Below are 19,434 nucleotides of genomic sequence, written 5' to 3'. Positions count from 1 at the left end.
AGCAAAGATAGAAACTAACACTTCAGAAAACAAAGAGCATAAAGCACAGCTATTATATTAGGAAACTGAATTCTCTAATGAACACCAACTTTGACTACTAATTATGCTGGAAACCTCAAACCCAGTCTTGAACTGATATCAGTTATTTGAGTCATCAGCTGCACAGGTAAAAGTAAATATAATCACTCAATTTCGGTTTGAAAATTTCTTTTAAGGTGCCACCAGAACATGAGTGCAGAAGTCAGATTTTTAACTAGGAGAAGCTTACCAAAACCACGTACCTGTGTTAGTAAATCATCGGTGTTACTTATCATGTTCTTCTCCCATTCCATAGTCTCATTACGTCCAGTTGCAGCATAAATTTCATGTTGTAATCAAATCTTCGAACCTGATGCCTCTAAGCAAACCTGCGTAGCCAAATTATTGGGTCCAGGAACACCCTTCTTGCCGTGTTCAAATCTAACCTGCACGCCAAACAGCCATCAAAAGGAAACAAAAACACATAATTTTTGAAACACAAAACTCTACTTGCTACAATAAGAAATGGTATGCGGTGTTTTCACCCCTTCCGTTGGCAATGACCCCTCTGACCCTAAATTTGTCGCCTCAAAATCTTTGCTCTCTTCAGCTTTGGAAACAAAGGACCGGTCGGCTTGCAGTGTCATTTTGTGTGCCCCGTTTTGCGGCAACGGGTGCAGCACCTTTTCTGTCCGCCCTGCCTCATCACACGAGGGGCACCCTTGGTCTTCGCCACAACAGGGTCATGTAAGTCAACCGTATCAAGAGCTTTCTTCTGACGGACATTTTCAGGGCCTCTATCCTATTTCTGACACAGCGTATGGAGACCGTTAAACGCCTGTGTACTGTGCGGCTGCATGAAGTACACCATGGCGCAATAAGAAACCAATTTCACTACCAACTTCCGTTATCTCAGCATACTTATCCAACGACTTTGCATCCTTGCGCCACCTCTTCAGAACCAGCCTCTCAGGAATTCGAGTCAAATGCTTATGCTTCATTACAAAAAATATATGCCGACAAGGAATTCCCTTTTGGCTCTAAAAATTGCATCGGCACTCCATTTTCCTTGAAACCCTATCATACAACACAATCACCTCTCTACCTGGGTCGTCGTATTCCTCCAATGTGTACACCATTGTAGTTGAACGTCTAATCTTGGCTACAAAATTAACTTCACCGACACCCACTATTTCCTTCTTCGCATCAACGAATATCTCCCGTGTGTATGCATCTGCAGCATACTTTTCAAGAGGATCCAAACAAGTTATCATAACCAGCATCCCATGGAGTGATCTAAATTGTGCAAGCAATTCATTATTTCGGTACTCTCACACGACCAACTTCAAATTTTGAACCATATCAACGAGACTGTGCCTAGACTTAAGAAAATTCTTCACGTACGCGTTAATGCCTTCACACCGGGATGTTGTCCGAAAACCTGCACAGAACTTGTCTTTTAGATACGCATTAGCCCACATCATCCTCTTCTGAAAAGTTTCTTTGGCCCAAAAACTATTTTGCAACCCATACTCTTCAACGGCATCATCCCACTCAGCCTCAAATTCATCTATTTCCATCTCTGAATGCAGCCACCGGGTAAAACATTGCCACAGTCCCTCTTCCTTCACATTAGCGGTTACGTTCTTCTCCATATGCCAAGCACACAATCAATGCGTTGCCTCCGGAAAAATAGACTTGATTGCAGCTTTCATTGAATCACAGCCATCCGTGATGACATCCGACGGCTTCTTGTTACGCATGACTTCCAACAAATTTTCCAGCAACCACTTATAAGACCCAACGCTTTCATCTAACACCAAGCCAAACCCAAATATTGTCGTCTGCTTATGGTTATTCACACAAGAAAATATCACCATCGGTCTCTGATATTTATTTTTCTTATAGGTCGAATCAAAGGCTAGAACATCCCCAAAGTATTGGTAATCAACTCTACTGCCACCATCCGCCCAAAACATATTGGCTAGCATATTATCCTTAGTAAGATTATACCTAGCCATCGACATCGAATCTGCCCCCGCTTTACCCTCCAAGTATACAACAGCGGCGTTAGCGTCCCCATCAATAATCTTTGCACATTTAGCCTTGTTAATATAATTGTAAGCATCCTTCTTAGTGAAGCCCATTAGAGAATAGCCACCAGACTATCCAGCCATATACCCTAGAATCTTAGACGTCGGAACACCATGAGCCTGTATACCAGATATTTGTGCCTTAGCGGAACAACTTATTTCTCTAAAATTCGTCATCATATGAACCATATATGCCGGAGTTAAATCATGGTTATGATCCAATACTATTTTCCTCACCCTCCATATACCATTGACCACATCAAGGTAGACTGATAGCTTTGCCTCACAATTTGTCCGCGTTTCCGGTCTATGACCTCTCTGCCTATCTAGCCTATCATAGTGATGACGTTGTCTCAGGCCCGCTCTATTACAAAAAAATCTACGACGAATAACCCTTCCACTTTCATCTTTTCCCGAGTCACCCTTTCGAATACCAAAACCAAAACATTTGCCTAACCTCCTGTAAAATTCATATGCTGCTTCATCGCTTTGGAATGCCTTATTCATTATCTCTTCCTTACTCAACTGCAATACATCTCCATATTCACCGGCTTCTTCATCCAACATTTCATATCCACTCTCAGCCATTAAAATTTTTAGTGAATTTTGGAGTTCAATAAATTCAACAACGAATATCCTGGAAGAATATTTGCATCAAAATAAATAATAAAAGTAACTGCTCAGTAACACAGCAACAAAAAAATCTCCTCACCAGTGTGATTCATTAATTCCAAAAATACAATACCGGAGTGGCAGAACAGAATATTTCCTAAACAATTACTCATCATCATGCAGCAAAAATATCTGACATCACAAATTACTCATCAACTTAGTCTAAACAATTTTACAATCAATCATGCAACAACAACAACAAGCTCTTTTTATTTCTAAAAATTTTTCTCGACCATCATTACTTCAAAAAAATATTTTACATCACAAATTATATGCATTAGCAACAAATCCCCCATAAAACTTACAAAAAAAGAAAAATTGGCGTAAATTGTATTTGCTTATTTTTCATCACATCCTCTGTTGTTAGCAAAAAACCTGCAATACTAATTTTAACTTCTCTACCACCTTACAACTCAAACACACCCTTGCATCAACATACAACCAAGCATAATCTTCAATGTACAAAATTAAAGTGTTATGTCGGAAAAACTTACCGGCTTAAATGGTTTGGACACAAATCAGCACCGCTCCCTGTCCTTTTCCTTCGTACCCTTCAACTTTTCCGGCCTTTCACTATGTACTGCCGTCACCCTTCCCCCTCCTGAAATCGTTACAGCATCTGGGTTACCCTAGTTCCTCCAAGGCTCCAACACTTCTTTCACATATTATTATTATTATTATTATTATTATTATTATTATTATTATTATTATTATTATTATTATTATTATTGGGACTAAGCCCAGAGAAGGATACAGCATCCCAATATATTCTTGTTGAATGAATAACCCAGATTCAAAAAATTTTATTGGGCTTGAAATAAAAATAGCCCAAACATTTAACCACATTAATTAACATAATGTAGTACTTATCTTATTAATCAGTTTTACATGTTAAAGCCTGCTGTCTCTGCTTCTGGTCAGACTTGTTGTTTCTTGGGGAACAACTATACACACGTCCACCAACCATGTACTCCACGTTGCTTCAGCATGAAAGGAAAATTTTTTCTTTCATCACCGTATCACTGCCCTTAACATATGGTCAAGTTCTTTTGTTGAGATAAATATTGTAAAAGAAGTTTTATACGAAGGTTTATAAATTAAACTTAAACTTTTATACATAGAACAACTATGATGAAGAGGTTATTCTTCTTCAACAGCTGAAACGACGTGGAGGAGCTATATTTGCGAAACGTGTAACGTTGTTCCTGAAATGGAGACATAGGCTGTGTAAAGTCAGAGGATATGCAGTCCGTGTTAGAGAAGGGGATTTATTTGGTTAGAGTTTTTCATCCCTAATGATGATGATTATGATGTTGGGATTTTTGGTGTAGGCCCAGCATATGAGTTTTGTTATGATGTGGGATGGGCTTTTTGGTTCGGTTTTTCGGTCGTTAAAACTATGAGTTAAAGTTTTTGTGAGTTGGATAAAGAAGGAAACTTTTGGTGAAAAAGATTGATAATTATAAAAGTAGAAAACAAAAATACAATGGTAGTCGCTAGTAATTGGTAACTTAGGAAGGAAAATATATAACCCAATTCCAAAAAAAAGAAAAGAAAATATGTAACAAAAGAAACTTAGTCAGGGAAATTATAAATAGAATTTAGAATGTTGTTCAGAGTCGGTGTAATTTTGATAACTTGAAAATTGATAAGATTTAAGAATTTAAAAAATTAGAAAATGATAACTTTGATTTAAAGAAAGAATTGTTTCAATTAAAATGTAAGTAGATGTTTATTAAACCAACTAGGAATGATGAAAAAGTATGTACGTATTTTAGAGACGATAACAATAGTTGCCATTGTTAAGTATGAGTTATTTTTTTAATTTATAATTACAAGTTCCTTGAAGAAGTCATGCTTGTTGTCCGTGTATTTTTGTGTATTCTTATATACTGTTTGTAGATGTATATATTATCTGGAAAAGGTGATAATGGATTAAAAAGCAGAATTGAGAAAACTTAAAACAGAGTTTGCCGCGGGGTTAGGAGAACTTGCCAATTTTTATAGAGTTTGCCGGGGGTTTGGCGAACTTGCTTAAATGCCAAAAAAAAAATCGTATTTGGGGAATTAAAGTTCAGAAATCATGTTGGAAAAAATAATACTTTTCTTTATTTTATAAATAAAAAAATCCCTTAGGATATGCATTTGATTAACCAAAATGTAACGCACAACACAAGACACACTTGGCAATTGATTTTTGACCATATTCCGCAAAGGCCGTTGCTACCGTGCTGAAGCCCTTATATTTCATCAGGTGATAAACTAAGCTGGCGGCATCATCTAGGGGACGCGTGTTGATATTAGGAGTGCACGCGCAGACAAAAGCCTGTCGGCTGCAGTGGTTGCAGAGAGAGTTTTAGGTGAGTTGGGATAATCACATAGGTCATAAGCTTATATTAAATTATTAATGATAGTTATGTTTTTGAATTGGATTTTTTTGTAGGTCATGGGTATTTTTGGTTGTAATGGTGGGGTTGGGATTTTTTAAGGGTTATTTTTGTATTGTGTATGGCCTAACGGTGGAGAAACATCTTTTTGAAAATATTCAGTTTGAGAGACAGAAAACTAGCATGTTGATATTAGGTATAGTTAATTGGATCATGTAATATGGGAAAATGAATTTGTTTCCTTTTTTTATATATACTAGAAACCTGGAAGGACTTACGAGGAAGAAGAAAAAAAATGACTAACATTCAGAGTAACGTAAGCATTGACATGAGTACTATTAAAAGTATATTGATAGAGATTGGGATTGGAACGTGGTGGAATATTTTTATCCGTTGTGCAGTTCGAACAAGTCTCCGCACGTCTGCCATTCTCCTTTCCAGCCTAATTATGCTTGAGAGTGCATGTGGTGCTTCACGCTCTTCCCTGTGCTTGACGTCGTCAAACTGAGCACAGACACCAGGGATGGTTGGTGCAGCTGGAGATTGTACTAGAGCGACAAGTAGAGGCTGAACGAGCTCCAAAAGGGAAGTTCGAAGACGGTGGGAGGCAGAAGGACCAATAGGCACACTTTAAGCGGACCTACCGAAGCTACCATCATGGGAAGTAGCTGATGGCTTCAGAGAAGTGTGTTCTCTTAATCCACGTCGAAGGGGCAGTTGACCTCCGTGTACGAAGTACAAGAACGACCAAAAAAGTACATGAAGGTGGAGAAGAGTGGCCGGCTAAGAGAGCGTGTCTGGAAACACCTGTTCGTGGTCTTCTGGACGGAGCAAACAATTTTTGGTGCAAAGAAATTACGCCAGTTAATTCGGTCAGACGTGTTGTGAGTTAATTACGTTTTATGTAATCTTCAATTCTAATATACGGTTTACTTCTGTCTAATTTGTTTTTACTTGTAGTGATCAATTTTGTCGTTGTTAAGATAATTATATTTTGATTTCACAATAGTTATGTTCATACCCTGGCCCAACACCAACGCCCAGGTCCAAATAGGATAAAAAAGTCTCAATCCATAGGTTGGCCTCCCCACGTAATCGACCTCCTTCCAAGAAATCAGATTCGACACAGTTTCCACCCTAAGGAAGTTGGGAACGAAGGTTAGCTGGCAGATAAGACTTATTCAAAAAAGTAACTGCCCCTAAAATCTCTCAACCCACTTCCAGGAGCCATATCTCAACTTACCTAAGATAAAGGGACGATTATATAGTCTCATTTTGTCCAGTATGGATAATTACATTACATTACCTGTAGTAGTGGTATTTTCCAACAAATACTTATAGTATTTAATAGTGTAACGGATGTAAACTAATTAAGAAATTATTGAAATTTAACAATAATAGTTATTTTATTATAAAAACAAATTAAAAATATGTATCCCAGCGTAAATATAGCAAAATATATTTTATTCTTGAACCATATTATTTAATATGCAGTTTGATATTCTTAAAATATTATGAAAAAAATGTATTTTAAAGTTTACTTTTAAACCAGTTATTATTTTTCTTTTGTAATTTTGTAGCCAGTATTATAAAATCATGGTGCTAAAAATCAAACCGGACCGGCTGGTTCAACCGGATTAATTGGAAACCGGTCTGCTAGCCGGTCTGGGTAAGCCTAGAAACTGCATGGCAAAAAACCGGTGATAGTACTGGCCGAATTGGCGGTTAACCGGTGAATCGCTAAAACCAGTCGGTTTTTTAACGGTTTTTAAAGGTTTAAAAAAAAAACTAACAAAACCCCCATATAAAAGCCCAACTATCCCCTTTCTCTCATAAGAAAACCCTAATACCCCTTTCTATCTCCCTCTGAGTTCCACGCCGCCACCACCCCTTTGAGTTCCAGCGCCGCTACCACCAACAGTAGCGTCACCTTCTCAGCTTCTCTGTCGAGCTCATAGCACAGTTCGAGCGTTACTATCTGCCGCTGTAGAATCTTCGCCGTTTAACTCCGCCGCCATAGAAAATTACACAGTTTGACTGTGTTGCTCCCCCTCTTTGTTGAGTTATTCGATCGGTTGTTCAATTTGTCTTTTTTTATTTTGTTAATTATAATTATTATGATTTGTTGTTTTTATATTCTGAATTCTGATGCTTGGATAGATTAAATTCTGATTGTTGTAGTTGCAAAAAATATTTCAATTGGATTACCTTTGTAACTCTGTTGATTAACTGAAGAAAATATGGTTGCTGCTTCATTTGTTTTTCCTCTTTTTTTTGTTACTGTTGGAGTATTTTTGTTAATGATTGCTGATACCTTGTTGAATTTCTTAGAATAATTCTGTTGATTTTAAGAAATTAAACTATACATTGATGCCAATAAGTACAATACCCCCTTTTTTTTTCTTTGAGATAATGTACTTCATAAGATTTTTTAAAGGATTTAAAGCTATATTTTTTATGACTGAAGTTTTATTTTGTTATATGTAATTTCGAGAAAGTTTATTTAGTTGAAAATTTATTGAATTTAAGTATTAAAAATGACTTCTTAATTTTTTATAATTTTATCTTATATATAAGTAAACTGGTTGAATCCCAGTTGAACCACGGTTAGACTAATAAATCGTTGAACTGGTCATTCTACCGATTCATTGATCGGTTCGGTTTTTGTAACCTTGTATAAAATACATACTGAAATATAAATATACATTACGAATAAATTAAACTACAAACATATTAATAGAAAAATATAATAATGGTTGATTTTAGTTGCCAAGTTTGTTGTAAAAAAATTATTTGTTTATAACAATATGATCCTAATATATGAAAATTTATATGGTTAAACAAGAAAATAAATAAATAACGTCGGCTACAGGTTTAAGAGAAAATATTAAATATTTATACACTTTTTGTTGTGGGTGACGAGAACTGAGTTGGGCGACTGAAGCACGCAATTGTACTCGGTGTTCACTTCACGTCCATCATATGCCTGCAGCAATGACTGTCACCAAGTGGTACACAAAATTGTGATCGCACACTTTTCACACAACTCCGTGCAGCTGACCAGCAAGTGCACTTGGTCGTCTAAGTAATACCTTACGTGAGTAAGGGTCGATCCTACGGAAATTTTTGGCTTGAAGCAAGCTATGGTCATCCTTGTAAATCTCAGTCAGGCGGATTCAAATGTTCATGAGTTTGATAATTAAAATATAATTAAAACAAAAAATAAGATAGAAATACTTATGTAATTCATTGGTAAGATTTCAGATAAGCGTATGAAGATGCTATGTTCCTTCTGAATCTCTGCTTTCCTATTGCCTTCATCCAATCATGTGTACTCCCTTCCATGGCAAGCTGTATGTTGGGGGATCACCGTTGTCAATGGCTACCGTCCGTCCTCTCAGTGAAAATGGTCCAAATGCGCTGTCACCGCACGGCTAATCATCTGTCGGTTCTCACTCATGTTGGAATAGGATCCATTGATCCTTTTGCGTCTGTCACTATGGCCAACACTCGTGAGTTTGAAGCTCGTCATAGTTATCCCATCCCAGATCCTACTCGGAATACCACATACAAGGTTTAGACTTTCCGAGTCTCAAGAATGCTGCCAATTGATTCTATCTTATACCACGAAGACTCTGATCTCACGGAATGGAGGGCTCTGTTGTCAGGAGAGGCAACCATGCATCGTGAACCAGGAGGCTAAGAGATATGCATTCAAGCTCGTTTTCATGTAGAACGGAAGTGGTTGTCAGGCACACGTTCATAAGTGAGAATGGTGATGAGTGTCACATAATCATCACCATTCATCATGTTGAAGTGCGAATGGATATCTTAGAACAAGAATAAGCTTGGATTGAATAGAAAAATAATAGTACTTTGCATTAATTCATGAGGAACAGCAGAGCTCCATACCTTAGTCTATGGGGTGTAGAAACTCCACCGTTGAAAATACATAAGAACAGAAGGTCTAGGCATGGCCGAATGGCCAGCCCCCAAACGTGATCAAGAGATCAAAAGTGATACAAAGATAGCCTCAACAATGATCTAAAGATGATTCCAAGATGAAAATACAATAGTAAAAGGTCCTATTTATAATGAACTAGTAGCCTAGGGTTTACAGAAATGAGTAAATGATGCAGAAATCCACTTCCGGGGCCCACTTGGTGTGTGCTTGGGCTGAGCATTGAAGCTTTCACATATAGAGACTTTTCTTGGAGTCAAATGCCAGTTCTGGTGCCAGTTTGGGCGTTTAACTCCAGCTTTTATGCCAGTTCTGGCGTTTAACGCCAGAATAGGGTAGAAAGTTGGCGTTTAAACGCCAGTTTGCATTATCAAAACTCGGACAAAGTATAGACTATTATATATTGCTGGAAAGCCCAGGATGTCTACTTTCCAACGCAATTGAGAGCGCGCCAATTGGGCTTCTGTAACTCCAGAAAATCTATTTTGAGTGCAGGGAGGTCAGAATCCAACAACATCTGCAGTCCTTTTTCAGCCTCTAAATCAGATTTTTGCTCAGGTCCCTCAATTTCAGCTAGAAAATACCTGAAATCACAGAAAAACACACAAACTCATAGTAAAGTCCAGAAATGTGATTTTCATTAATAAAAAGTAACTAAAATATACTAAAAACTACCTAAAAACAATGCCAAAAAGTGTATAAATTATCCGCTCATTACCAAGATGAGAGAGAGACAGTAGAGATTTGGAAATAGATCTCCTCGTGAATTACATTTTCGCTTTCTTTATTTATTTGTTTTTTCATTTTCTTTTTGCATAGAATTAAATTCTTAATGTTGTTCTTTGTCATAGAGTAAATAATTTTCTTTCCCTTTCTCTTGAACGTTATAGTTGGTCCTCAAAGTTAAAATTAAGAGAAAATTTTAGCCATTCTCTTTTGTAAGATGCTAAAATGGCACTCCTGTTCCCTCTATTTTATAAATGTACATTTCTGTTTTTTGTAACTTTTTAAAAACCTCATCTTTAATCTATTTTTTAAATTTTGCTTAACAAAATACTCTTTAATAAATTATTTTTTATTAATGAAACTGTATTTTTACCCAAATATTTTAAAAAAAATAATAAATAGATTATTTTTTTCTAAGATACATACCCTTCAACAATTATTTCGTTACTAAATTTTGTTTTTACTAACATTTTTGTTAACAGTTAACTATATATATTTTATTATTAACTTTTCGATATCAATATATATTATTTTAACATGAAACAAAAAAATGTTACTACTATTAATATGTATAACAATTAATACATATGGATATTGAAAAATAATTTTACTTAAATTTTTTACTTAATATTAAAATATTATATTTTTTTTATATCAACAAGTTAATAGCAAAATATAAAAAAATTGTTAACGAAATTTTTGGTAAAATTATAATTTAATAATTGAATAATTTTTGAAGGATATTATACGAAAATGTAATATAAGTATTACATGTTTTAAAAAATACTTTTTAATCAATAAAAGAATAATTTATTACATAATTATATTAACTCCAACACTTAATTGATAAGGACGAGTTTCGAAAATAGTCATTACGAGCAACTTCGAAAATGATTTCATTAATTAATTGTTGGCAGTCAAAGGTTCGTATGATACTAACAAGAAGGGAATTAATTTTCTAATAATATTTACCAAAATGAAACGACAATACGTTCAGTTAATATTAAATCGGCTCTGCTACTATTCTTTTCACCGGTTACCATCAAAAATTGATTTTCAAGGTTTCCTTCACTCAGCGTGGCTTTATATCCATTGTGTGCGTTACACATAGAGAAGGAGCAATCCTCTTTCACAGTGAGTGATCCCCACCCGAAATTTTTCCCAAACGCAATACCCATGAACAACGGAAAGTACAGGCTCTATGCTGTGCGCAGGGGACGTATTCCTAGAATCTACACGTCTTGGGAGGACTATAAAGAACAAGTTAACGGATTTAAAGATGCAGAGTTCAAGGGTTTTTGCCTCCTGAGAGATGCCCAACATTGGTTGGGAGTTGTTGATCCACCATTGACACTACCCCCACCTCCGGAGCTCGATTCTGGAGTTCATCCTCTGACGGGACTGTTTGAGCAACCGTTCTCTTTATCTAAACACTTCAACAGCATGCACGTTGGCCCAACATTGGGTGAGTCATCACAGAAAGCATTCGTTCCTTGTTCTCAGATACCACAAGGTACGGGGGCAAGTGTTGGTATGGTTACGCCAATGGTTTCTCTTTTCTTTTTTTTTTCCCGTTTAAACTGCCATTGATTATGACGATGAATAACTTTGGGTGTTTGTCATTATCATCGATGTCCAGGACCGAATATTGTTCCAGAGACTTCTTTGACTCAGTTTGTATTGGTTTAAGATATGGAGGTTTATCTCATTCGTGTTTGCTGCCAGGTGAGGCTTGATTATCCGGTCTTTAACAGGCGTGAGTTTTTCTCTGACAGTGGTGAGTTGCTTCATAGCTACTGGGTGACACTGCAATCACAACAACGCGATGTTAATTGGATCGTTGAGGGTGGGTTCTCATCGGATGAGCAGACCACAAGGCAGACGCGTCGTTCAAAATGTTGGGAAAGGTGTTATCTTTGGTGGGGAAGGAAATCCAAGACTACAACTACAGGATCGTGGCAGCCTTGAGAGTTCGGGTTGAAAAGCTGGAACGGCAACTACCAAACCCCGTACACCAGCGAATCCGGGATCTTGAACAGAAGAACCGAAAGCTTAGGTCTGACCTTCAGAAGTATAACGACTTATTCGAGACTTGAATGGAGGGTTGACTATGGTTGCAAGTTTCTACGTTCACAGTTTAGCAGGTTATTGTTAAGTCTTCGTCCTTTACTGTTGTTCATGTTTAGTAGTTATTCATGTTTGTGTTTTTCTATTGTTAACATCGACGATGAGTCTTGTAACGTGGTGAACGGTGATGTTGTTGTTGGGTATACTTTGCTTTCCAGTAATTTTGAAGGACGGTTGACGAACTAATTATGCAAATGTTCAGGTTAATTACATATTTTACGGTGGTTGGGTCTATGAATTACATTTACTCAAACTTAATTTATTTAACTTAACTCTGGTAAACTTAGGCATGCTGCAGCAAAAAATAGGGACCTAAGACTTAGTGCCCTAATAGTTAATTTATTTAACTTACCGAGGAAGTCCACAGTGGAACCAACTACTATGTAACCACAAAATTTTGTATAACTGCTGACGTTGAGTTAATTTTTTGTTTAAATTAATTGAATTACTTTTCCAACCATAAACTCGGGTATAGTCTGCTACCAATGCCATAGGATATCATTTACCTATCTAATGAGAAGGAAGGTATTCTTTCTCCTGTCTTGTCAAACAGACTTGAATAGGCATGCAGATGTGGTGGAAAAAGGTTGATGTGTGATTGGATAAAGGTAGGGAAAACCCTAAATTGCATTTGAAGTTAGGGTCAGCCTTGAGTGAATTTTCCCGTGTGCTGTATTGTCCCAGAAGACGCCTACAAAAACGATGCCATTCGGCCCATTAGGCCATAACACCAAAGAAGCCCATGAATAAGAAACCAAATGATGGGGTTCAGTATGCATTCTACGACACGAATTGGGCCGCTCTTGAACACATTAGGTGAATACAATTAACAGTGGCCTTATGTTTGAGTAGCCACACGTGTGTCATATTTATGAACTGCAATGTAAATGGGAATCGTCTAAAGCACACTAGTTTCCTAACCCACTGTACTTCCATTCTATTGTGCCCTTGCTCGTACTGTTCAGGATGGAGTTACACAAAGAGAAAAGCATCGAGGATGCAGTGAAGCGTCGAAGGAGAGCAACCAAGGATGAATCAATGGAGCGGGTAACCACCGTGGACGAAGCAGTCAGCAGTGTCGATGATCACACACAGGTATGAGAACGTTGTTCTTTTTCTGCAAAAGTGTGTTTTTTTTTTTTCGTTCTTTATCATCCGGTTTAGTATCACTTGCACACGGAAACGGTGACATGCTTCCCTTCTGTCGTCATTGTTCAGAAACCATCAACCGGAGATGACATGATTTTGGGGATCCTGAAGACGCAAGCGAACCAAATACAGGCCCTAACCGCAGTTGTGGCACAGCACGGTCGGGTGCTGGAACTTCTCACATCTTTGAATGTACTTGCTGCTTGTGACAACAAACCGATCATGGACCTGAACCTAAACTTGCATCCTTTTGGAGGAGTGCATATTTACCCAGGTGATGGAACACTTCAAGAGACGGTGAAAGAGGTAGCGAACACCGGGACGCTCCCAGAAGAAGCTCCGACACGCCAAGAGTGTCCTCCACCAAAACCAGAGAACGTTGTCCGAGGTATATCGGCCCCACCGCCTACAAGGATGGGCAGGGTCAATAAGGGAAAAGCCGGTACTCCCCAACCAGCACCACAAGTCAACTTACAGGTTTGTAGTTCTCCAAACGGATTTTATTTTCAGGTAATTGTTAGTTTATTTTTTTAAAGAAATTCTCCGTGGTATTTATATACATATGTATATGTAATTTCCTTCATGTTAGAGAAAACTGTCCTATAAAGATGAAGGAGAATCCTCACAAGACCCCATAAGAAACATAAGGTCCATAGGTCCTGGCTCTCCATAGACATTTTACACACACAGGAGTGCGGACATTAGGTCGGAGGAGACTCCAAAGGTGCATGAAACACTGCATGAAAACCCTGGATCCCCATTGTTTTGTATATTTAGGGTCAACTTGCTCAATTTTGCTCATTCGTGTCGAAAGAAAGATATGTTTTCGGTCTGGACAAAATCTTTTTTTTTCTTTTCGTATAGGTCCGGACGACAAATGTTTGGGTTCATTACCTTTTCTTGGGCCGGCATATGTGGCAATTTGGAATATAAAATTTTTTTTACTACGTAGCCCAACATTTGCATGCCCAATTTGGTGACCATTAATGTTTAAGGGGCCACTATTGCATCTTGGGCCACAGGTAAGGGTGGCGAAACGGGCCGAATTCGCCGGGTCAAACTGCCAAAACCGCCAAAAACGGCGGGTCGGGACGAGATTTTGAACCCGCCAAATTTTAAAAACCCGCCAAAACCGCACCGCCAAAAACGCGGGCCAAGACGAGGCGGGGAGGGCTGGCCCGGCGGGCTGACATGTTTTTTTTAAGGGTAATTTCATAAATTTACAAGTGATATATAAATAGGAAAATTAGGTTTTCCTTCCCCTGCTTACCAGTTCCCACTTCCCACAAACAGCCGGCCCTAACCCTTCGTCCCTTACTCCCTTCCCTGACCCTGACTCCCTGAGACGGTGAGACCCTCATACCGATGGACCCTGACCCCCCGGCTTCATCCTTCAACAGCTCAGCTCCCTCGTCTGTCCTCACTCCTCGACCTCGCTGTGCTTAGGTGTTCCCTGAGCTCCCTGCACAGGCAGCATCACACCGTCGCGGTTCGTGGCAACGCGCTCCAGTTCCACTTCTCTCTGAGTTGCCTCTCATCGTCGGTCAGTCACGTCACTGGTCGCTGTTTCATCTCACCTGTCCTCACCAAACTGAAGTCCCGGTGTCGCTATCTCGTGTTGCCTCTACGTTGTCTCGGCGGTTCTGTGTTCTGGCAGATCCCGGCGGCGCTACTCTCTCCTCCCATGCCTCTCGACGACTGTGAGCCAGTAAGTAAAGATATTTATTTTTTGTTTTTTTTTTAGTAAGGAACTGTGAATCTGTGATTGTGATTGTGGACAGCTTCTTTGATGCTGTTGAAAATTACGGTGGATTTTTTATGAAATTTATTTTACTGGTGTTTATTTTTGAAATTTGTTTATGAAATTTGCTTATGAATTTTGAGAGTAGGCAAGTAACCCTCTCAGATATCAGCATTGTAGTACTTGTTATGCAAGACATACACTACTTCCATCCATATATGGAAGCATTATTTGTATTTAAATGGCTGTACATATATAACATAATTCTGCTACCATTTCATTGTTTTCCCTCCCTTGAAATTCACCTATGAATTGAAAATGTAAGCATAGTAATTTGAAGGCCTATGTTCATTAATTTATACAAAGCTTATGATCTACTGAAATAGTCCAGAAAAAAAAGAAAAGAATTATATTAATTACACCAGAAATTATATCTCTGGCATGCTGCTATTACATATTTTCACCATCTTTATCTTCATCTTTTTTTTCATTTTGTGGTGGTATGTACTGGGTGTGAGGTACTAATGAATATTCCAAAAGTTTGTAGTGTACTAGTGTGAATAATACATGCTATTCATCTTGTTTCTTGCCTATCTTTATGTGGCTTCTATTAGAGTATTACTGTATTAGTATCATTTTAACTATGTAACTTTAGTTTGAACTTTTACTTCTTTGCTTTCTGTGATGCTTGGTGTATGTGTTCTGACTTCTGATGCAACATTATTGATTTATTGCTGATTTAGATATTGTTATTTATTTGTGTTATTTAGGTTGAGTTGTTGATTCTGCAATGGATGATTCTGTCTCTATGGAAGTTGATGGTAGAAATGTAACATAAAATCCTGAAAATATGGAAAGATCTGAAACGGAAGAAGATATTAAAAAGAAAAAGACAAAGGCTGTAACATCTGATGTGTGGAGATATTTCACAAAGCTTGGACCTGGTGATGATGGAATAGATCGTGCTCAATGTGATGGATGCAAATAGAAGTTTAAGGCTGGTGGTAAACAATATGGGATATCGTCACTTAAGCGTCATTTGGACAGGTGCGTGAATGAGTAGTTTTAATATTAGATATAGTAATATTACACGAGTCGAAGTGATTGTACCAAGCTCCGCAAGAATGAGTAGTTTTAATATTAGATATAGTAATAACCCTGAGACAAGGAAAACATGAGCCCATGATATAATGAATCTGTGGTACCGTGGACTCATTTTTAACCACTAATAAAGCCCATTACCAGAAGTCACTAAAGAACGTTCACTACCTAGATTGCTTGATAAACGTTTAACCAGTTTAATTCAGCACCGCTTGCACCAAAAGTCAAATAGAACACGCCTGCTTAAAAACACATGAAACTAATTTATGATCAAGGTCTACTGACAAATAATAAGGATGGCATACTAAATGGAAGTGGACCTGTGAGTATATCAAAGACTATTAATTATTTTACGCCTTACTATTACTAGTCCTAGTATTGGTTTCATTAATCTCATGTTAGTCCTCAATGATGGAAGTGGACCTGCGAGTATATCAAAGACTCTTAATTAATTTACGCCTTACTATTACTAGTTCTAGTATTGGTTTCATTAATCTCATTTTAGTCTTTCAATGGTTCCTCAGATGTTAATTACACTTCTTTCGACCACGAATAGAAGGCTAATACACACACTTCATCTAATGAATGTACACAAATAGCAAATAGCTGGCTGCAATAATTTCCCATATGAAAGATATAACTTGTGATCCATATTTCCTTTATCGGTGGTAGAAATGACATTTCAATGGCACTAAATTAGGCAGTCTTTTTACCCATCAAATACTATACTCAAGCAAAGATAGAAACTAACACTTCAGAAAACAAAGAGCATAAAGCACAACTATTATATTAGGAAACTGAATTCTCTAATGAACACCAACTTCGACTACTAATTATTCTGGGAACCTCGAACCCAGTCTTGAACTGATATCAGTTATTTGAGTCATCAACTGCACAGGTAAAAGTAAATATAATCACTCAATTTCGGTTTGAAAATTTCTTTTAAGGTACCACCAGAACATGAGTGCAGAAGTCAGATTTTTAACTAGGAGAAGCTTACCAAAACCACGTACCTGTGTTAGTAAATCATCGGTGTTACTTATCATGTTCCTCTCCCATTCCATAGTCTCATTACGTCCAGTTGCAGCAGGAATTTCATGTTGTAATCTAATCTTCGAACCTGATGCCTCTAAGCAAACCTGCGTAGCCAAATTATTGGGTCTAGGAACACCCTTCTTGCTTTGTTTTGAATCTGACCTGCACGCCAAACAGCGGAATGAAGCCATCAAAAGGAAATAAAAACACATAATTTTTGAAACACACAACTCTACTTGCTACAATAAGAAAGGGTATGCGGTGTTTTCACCCCTTCCGTTGGCGATGACCCCTCCGACCCTAAATTTGTCACCTCAAAATCTTTGCTCTCTTCAGCTTTGAAAATAAAGGACCGGTTGGCATTGCAGTGTCATTTTGTGTGCCCTGTTTTGCGGCAACGGGTGCAGCGCCTTTTCCGTCCACCCTGCCTCCTCACACGAAGGGCACCCTTGGTCTTCGCCACAACAGGGTCATGTAAGTCAACCGTATCAAGAGCTTTCTTCTGACGGACATTTTCAAGGCCTCTATTCAGTTCCTGACACAACGTATGGAGACCGTTAAGCGCTTGTGTGAAAGACGAAGGGCTCCTAGCTCCGACATATAGCATCCACTGTGCGGCTGCATGACGTGCACCATGGCGCAACAAGAAACCAATTTCACTACCAACTTCCGTTATCTCAGCATACTTATCCAACGACTTTGCATCCTTGTGCCACCTCTTCAGAACCAGCTTCTCAGGAATTCGAGTCAAATGCTCATGCTTCATTACAAAAAACATATGCCGACAAGGTATTCCATATCTGAATACAGCCACCAGGTGAAATATTGCCGCAGTCCCTCTTCCTTCACATTAGCGGTTACGTTCTCCTCCATATGCCAAGAACAATTGATGCGTTGCCTCTGGAAAAATAGACTTGATTGCAGCTTTCATTGAATCACAGCCATTCGTGACGACAACCGACGGCTTCTTGTTACACCTGACTTCCAACAAATTTTCTAGCAACCACTTATAAGACCCAACGCTTTCATCTAACACCAAGACAAACCCAAATATTGTCGTCTGCTTATGGTTATTAACACCAGAAAATATCACCAGCGGTCTCTGATATTTATTTTTCTTGTAGGTCGAATCAAAGGCTAGAACATCCCCAAAGTATTGGTAATCAACTCTACTGCCACCATCCGCCCAAAACATATTGGCTAGCATATTATCCTTAGTAAGATTATACCTAGCCATCGACATCGGATCTGCCCCCGCTTTCCCCTCCAAGTATACAACAGCGGCGTTAGCGTCCCCATCAATAATCTTTGCACGCTTAGCCTTGTTAATATAATTGTAAGCATCCTTCTTAGTGAAGCCCATTAGAGAATAGCCACTAGACTGTCCAGCCATATACCCCAAAATCTTAGACGTCGGAACAACATGAGCCTGCATACCAGATATTTGTGCCTTAGCAAAACAACTTATTTCTCTAAAATTCATCATCATATGAACCATATATGCCGGAGTTAAATCATGGTTATGATCCAATACTATTTTCCTCACCCTCCATATACCACTGACCACATCAAGGTAGACTGACAGCTTTGCCTCACAATTTGTCTGCATTTCTGGTCTATGACCTCTCTGCCTATCTAGCCTATCATAGTGATGACGTTGTCTCAGGCCCGCTCTATTACAAAAAAATCTACGACAAATAACCCTTCCACTTTCATCTTTTCCCGAGTCACCCTTTCGAATACCAAAACCAAAATATTTGCCTAACCTCCTGTAAAATTCATATGCTGCTTCATCGCTTCGGAATGCCTTATTCATTATCTCTTCCTTACTCAACTGCAATACATCTCCATAGTCACCGGCTTCTTCATCCAACATTTCATATCCACTCTCAGCCATTAAAATTTTCAGTGAATTTTGGAGTTCAATAAATTCAACAACGAATACACTAGAAGAATATTTGCATCAAAATAAATAATAAAAGTAACTACTCAGTAACACAGCAACAAAAAATATCTGAAAATACAATACCGGAGTGACAGAACAGAATATTTCCTAAACAATTACTCATCAACATGCAGCAAAAATATCTGACATCACAAATTACTAATCAACTTAGTCTAAACAATTTTACAATCAATCATGCAGCAACAACAACAAGCTCTTTTTATTTCTAAAAATTTTTCTCGACCATCATTACTTCAAAAAAATATTTTACATCACAATTTATATGCATTAGCAACAAATCCCCATAAAACTTACAAATAAAGAAAAATTGGCGTCAATTGCATTTGCTTATTTTTCATCACATCCTCTGTTGTTAGCAAAAAACCTGCGATACTAATTTTAACTTCTCTACCACCTTACAACTCAAACACACCCTTGCATCAACATACAACCAAGCATAATCTTCAATGTACAAAATT

The 19,434-nt window shown here is 38.0% G+C and overlaps 3 pseudogenes; all 3 read right to left on the bottom strand.

Moving 5' to 3' along the window:
* Window positions 1–592: 592 nt before the first annotated feature.
* On the bottom strand, window positions 593–2,699 carry LOC107626904 (protein FAR1-RELATED SEQUENCE 5-like; annotated as a pseudogene).
* Window positions 2,700–16,808: 14,109 nt separating this feature from the next.
* On the bottom strand, window positions 16,809–17,776 carry LOC148573101 (uncharacterized; annotated as a pseudogene).
* Window positions 17,776–18,907, bottom strand: LOC107626905 (protein FAR1-RELATED SEQUENCE 5-like; annotated as a pseudogene).
* Window positions 18,908–19,434: the final 527 nt, after the last annotated feature.

Source organism: Arachis ipaensis, chromosome B2 (genome assembly GCF_059453495.1).
Source record: "Arachis ipaensis isolate K30076 ecotype BB chromosome B2, ASM5945349v1, whole genome shotgun sequence".
In the NCBI taxonomy this organism is placed as follows: domain Eukaryota; kingdom Viridiplantae; phylum Streptophyta; class Magnoliopsida; order Fabales; family Fabaceae; genus Arachis; species Arachis ipaensis.
This window is presented reverse-complemented; position numbering and strand designations above follow the sequence as displayed.